This window comes from Gossypium arboreum, chromosome 11 (genome assembly GCF_025698485.1).
Source record: "Gossypium arboreum isolate Shixiya-1 chromosome 11, ASM2569848v2, whole genome shotgun sequence".
In the NCBI taxonomy this organism is placed as follows: domain Eukaryota; kingdom Viridiplantae; phylum Streptophyta; class Magnoliopsida; order Malvales; family Malvaceae; genus Gossypium; species Gossypium arboreum.
The window spans coordinates 32717473-32722874 of record NC_069080.1 but is presented as its reverse complement, the minus strand read 5'-3'; the positions used below and the strand labels follow the sequence as shown (position 1 = coordinate 32722874).

Below are 5402 nucleotides of genomic sequence, written 5' to 3'. Positions count from 1 at the left end.
CTTTTAACGAACTCAGAACGTTGGTGTAGGGGTCTTACTGCTTCTAAGTTATGCTCTTTACGTGGTTTAAATCCTGAAACTTGTCTGCATGTCCTAAGGGACTGTACATCAGCCCTTCTTGTCTGGAGCAAAATTGTTCCAATGTCTACGCATGCTGAGTTCTTTTATTGCAGTTACAGTCTTGGATAGCTTCTAATATTGCAAATTCCAATAATCGCTTTATTGGAGGGTCTGATTGGGGCACGCTATTTGCTGTCCCATGTTGGTTTCTCTGGAAGCAAAGGAACGCACTTATTTTTGCCAATGGAAATTTCTCTTCTAAAGAGGTAATTATCAAAGATTTCCACTGGGCTGAGGACATTACGTGTTCGATGGAAATAGTATTCCACAGAAGTGTAGCAATAGATCCCTATGTAAATGGTTTCCGCCACGTACCGATTGGATTAAACTAAACTCTGATGGTGCTGTTTGCAACAGAACAATGAAGGCAACAATTTGTGGAGTGTTGCGTGATCACAATGGGAACTGGTTGTAAGGCTTTTCAAGTCGAATTGGAAGATGGTCTGTTGTTCAAACTGAGTTGTGGGAACTAGTGCAGAGTCTTCGCTGGGCCTGGGATAATGGCTATTGTTTTATCGAGGTGGAAAGCGATTGCTATGAGGCTATTGAATGGATCAAAGGACAAAATGTAGAGGCTGATTTGGAACATCCGCTGCGGATATTGAAAGAGTTATGCAACCGAAATTGGAAGGTCGTTTTCTCTCATATTTATAGAGAGGCAAACACAATTGCAGACAAGATGACCACTTTGGCAATAGGTTCAATAGGAGAAATTCTCTTGTTTCATCGTCCACCTTCTGAAGTGGCTTATTTTAAGTGATCTACGTCAGACGAATGATAGTAGTGGCAATTGTAGCTAAGCTATGTTTCTAAGCCCATTTCTTTTACCAAAAGAAAATTATTAATATGTTAAGTCATAATTAACTATCCACTTATGTATAACATATTAGTAAGTAATAATTTTTTATCAAAATTAATGATATAACACAAAACTAGTAATAAATAAATTACAATGCAAGTGAACAATATTTGCATAAAATAATAAATGATGCATAACATGAAAAATTTATACCAAAAGATAATTGTAAATTTTATAATTACAATTGTAATATCTATATAACTTTTAGCTAACAAAGATTATACATTTGTAAAAACTAATTAGAAAAAATTATTTATACCAAACATTACAATTTAAAAATTAACTTATAATTAAATAAAGTTTCATTATAAAATATTATAATATTTTGATTTTAAATGATTTACTTATAAATGAATATAAAAATTAAAATATAGAAAGATACATATTTATTTTAGGTAAACTACATCCAACGTTATTAAATTATTAGTAAATTTATGTTTTAATTTTAAAAAGTTACAAAATGGTTATTAAACTATTCAAAAGTTTTTATTTAAGCCATTATATTGTTAAATTTGCTGTTGTGTGGCCTTCTTTGTTTGCATCACCTTCACCAATCGAAAACTCTCATTCCCTTTCTTTTCTACAGTTCAACTTTTTTTTTATGAAACAGCTTTAAACTTCACGATTCTGCAAACCAAAATTCAAACAGTTTTCTTCTTTGTTCTCTGACATTGACCATTAGGACACGTTTGGTTTACTGGAATGGAATAGGGCTGTAATGGAATAGAGCTGTAATCAATAATTCAATTGTTTGGTTGAATGTAATAGAATAGAACTGTAATAGTATTATTGTGTTTGGTTGAATGGAATAGATATGTAATAGCATAAAGAAAAAAACTAAAATGACCATAATAACCTTAGCAGAATTTTTTTTAGATATGAGTATTAAATTTTAATAAGATTATTATTAAATATAATTTAATAAAAATAAAATAAATATTTTAATAATATTTTAATATATTTATTATTAAATATAATTTAATAATATTCTTAATATAATTATTTTATATTAAATTATACTAAAATGTTTTTATTTTTATATTTAATTACATTAAAACATTTAAAATTTTTATTTATTATATTTTAAAATAGTACATCGTTATCTCAATTTATCTCAATTTTATGTTTTCAAATAAAGTTTCATTTGTTATTTACATAATTTTTATATAAAACTTTTTACAGGGTTATAACCTAAAATTAATTAATTGTATTAAACACAATTTTTATTACAAATAAAAGAAAAAGTCACAAAGCATCCAAAAGAAAAATAGCATCTTTTTATTTTTCTTTTTTCAACTAAAAGAAACAAAAAATGTTTGTTTATCTACGTTATAAAATTGGAAATTGTGATATTAATGAGAAAGTTTTGCATTAATGATTGCTTTAAAGGAAATGATTAAACAAATTATACCAAATGATATAACCCCAAAAGGCTCAAGATTTGGCAATTTAAGTTTCCCTGGAATTGCCAATTTATCTGCTTAGTTACTTTGTCCGCCAAATCCCAGTGCTCCATAACAATACTCCCTCAACAGCTTTGCCAACCGGTTCGATATCGAAAAGATAAATACAATTTATTCTAATTGTTGAAGAAAATAATACAAAATTCATTCAACTCTACACATCATCAGTAATGGGAAGATTATTATGCCACAACAGTACCTTTGAAAAACTCAACAACAAGGTTTTCTACAACAAAATTGAGGTCTCTCAAAACTGTGAACTTGCTCATCCTGTTGAGCCAACAGGCTTTTGGTATAAGAACTAAGCTACTCCACGCAAGCCAAAAGTATCCGCAAGGAATATCAATAGGATATTGATAGGCACATAACTTAAGTCTGACACAAAACTAGAATACAAGAAAGTGAAGTTGAAATAAAACTGACACTAGCATAAGGATACTTCTTTACTTTTCCACTCGCTCACCCAAAATGAAAAACCTAAGGCTTTGCTTGGTTGCAGAAATCTAAAAGAAAACAGCAAACAGGACCATGTTTCCATCAAAGCATATTATTATTTTCATTTGACACTAGTATCCCTTGAATATTAGTTTTGTTATTAATTAGGATAAAAGAAACTTTTGATTACCCAGTTAGAAGGTTCAGAATCTTAAGTTCCTTTCTGAAGTAATAATGATCACCAAATGAATAAACAATATGCCTCTGAAGAGCATTATTCGCTCCATCACTAGATTTCCTCATAAATCGAAGAAGCAGTCATTTAATGGGATTCAAGCATAAGAGCCAAGAGTCTATAAAAGATACCTGATAACAGAAAATATATTATCATTTAGCAACACATAATAATTTCCAAACATGAATATTTTAACAAATAACTTATATAAAACATAAAATCAGCTGCCAAGAATTTCCATTCAAATACAGTAAATAAAAGGAGAACTGCATTATTAATTATAGGCTGATCTGATGAGCTATAAACTCAACTAGGATGGTCATAACTCATAAGTCATACCAGCATGGTTATCTTCTATTCTTGTTCGCTGTTTTATTTGTTTGTTGTTATTGTTGACTACAAATGCATGTAACTATAAGTTCTTTTTCTAGCAACAGAAAATTGAGAATCGTTGATTCACCACACATGCCAAAAAGGAATGAAAAGTTAAATAGAAAAAATATAGAACCTCATATAGTTGCACGCTCTTGGACTCACGAAAGGACATCATAAAAGGGCTTGCTTCAAGAATCGACCATAGCCCGACAAGGAAAATGAGTTAAAATGCATCACCAACAACAATAACCAGAAACAAGAGAAAAGAAAAGTTGGCAACCAACAACATCTTTTGTTTCTCATGTTTTTGTTGTTTTCATGATTGCAATTTAGTGCTAACCCCTCCATTGCCATAGAGTCGCTGATATGCCTCTTATCACAATTTTAAAGCAATGCACTATCTATTCAACATTCTCTTATCATGATAAAAATGGAAGATTTATAACATCGTTAAGAAATACATAAATTTCATCCAAAACAAACATAGAAAAAGGAAACCATACCTAAGAGTTTGCTCTAAATGATAGACAGACTAAAGATGCTTCAGGGACAGCCAACTTGCTAACATCAACGCCACTTGCATCAAAAATAATCGGCAGCTTTGATTTTCTACCATTAGAATATATAACATCCATGGCAGGAAACTTCCTTGCCGTAATCCTAGGAATTAGAATCTTATTTTCCCGTGCAATCTGCAAGAAAAGAAAAAAAAACTAACACTTAAAATGTTTACAGAAAGTAACATTAATTTTACTCAGAAATTAGTTGCAATTCAACTAATTTGAACAGATTTGCAAATGATATAACCTATATGTATATAAAAAGAACAAATCGTTAATACCTTACCACCGTGTTGTTTTAGCTCAACATATCATCAAAATATCCTCTATTCAATTCATCAAGACCGCCTAAATCAAATTAAAACAATTATTTATATTAAATTTCATGGAAAAAAGAGCACGTAACAAAATTTCAATAAACAAACAAAGCTTAAACTTACAGTCTTGCTCGTTCTTTCTCCATTTTTTCCTTGCTTGCAAGCTGCACACACAAGACAAAAAGTTAAAAAGAACTATAACTTAAAAAATCAAATATTTTAGAGTTAAAAAGGGGGAGATGGAGGAGTTACCTTGTAAATATCGAAGAAGCGAATGGATGATTTTGAAGCTAAATGTTGAGGAGGTGAAAGGGAAATCTTTGGGTCATGACTTAGGAGGTATTGACAATTTGAAATCGAAGCTCGTGCCCGGTTTATCACTCGGTTTACTGTCAACATTTTCAGATTTCGATTTAGATTTCAATTCCCCTCTAAGAACCCTCTTGCTCTTTCTAACAATCGATGGAATTTATAGATCAAGAAAAAAAAATGGAAGAGAGGAAAAGAAAAACTCTATTTAGAGAAAGAAAAAGAAAACAGAAAAAAGAGGGCAGAAAAATTGGAAGAGAGAAATATGGAAGGAACGGAGAGAGAAAGTGGGGAGCGTTTCAGGTGAGAAAATAGGAGAGGGCAAAGTGGGGAGAGTTTTTGTGGTGAAGGTCTCCTTCAACACTGAATCAGTAATCGGTGGTGAGTAAACAAAATAGAAATCAGGCAATTTTCACTACAGGAAAACAGGTCTTTAGCGGCGTTTTTAGCGGCGTTTTATCAAAAAACGCCAAAACAATTGTAAAACATAGAGCAATAGCAGCGTTTTTCCAAAAACGCCGCTAAAAACAGAGCAATAGCGGCGCTTTTGGTAAAACGCCGCTAAAAATAAGAGCATTAGCGGCGCTTTTGGTAAAACGCCGCTAAAAATAAGAGCAATACTGGCGCTTTTGGTAAAACGCCGCTAAAAATAAGAGCATTAGCGGCGCTTTTGGTAAAACGCCACTAAAAAGTTTAGGGTTTACGATTTAGGTTATATGATTAAGGGTT

General features: G+C 31.4%; 1 pseudogene; it reads right to left on the bottom strand.

The window, feature by feature from the left end:
- Positions 1-3063: 3063 nt before the first annotated feature.
- LOC108462073 (uncharacterized) lies at positions 3064-4836 on the bottom strand (annotated as a pseudogene).
- Between the last annotated feature and the right edge of the window lie 566 nt (positions 4837-5402).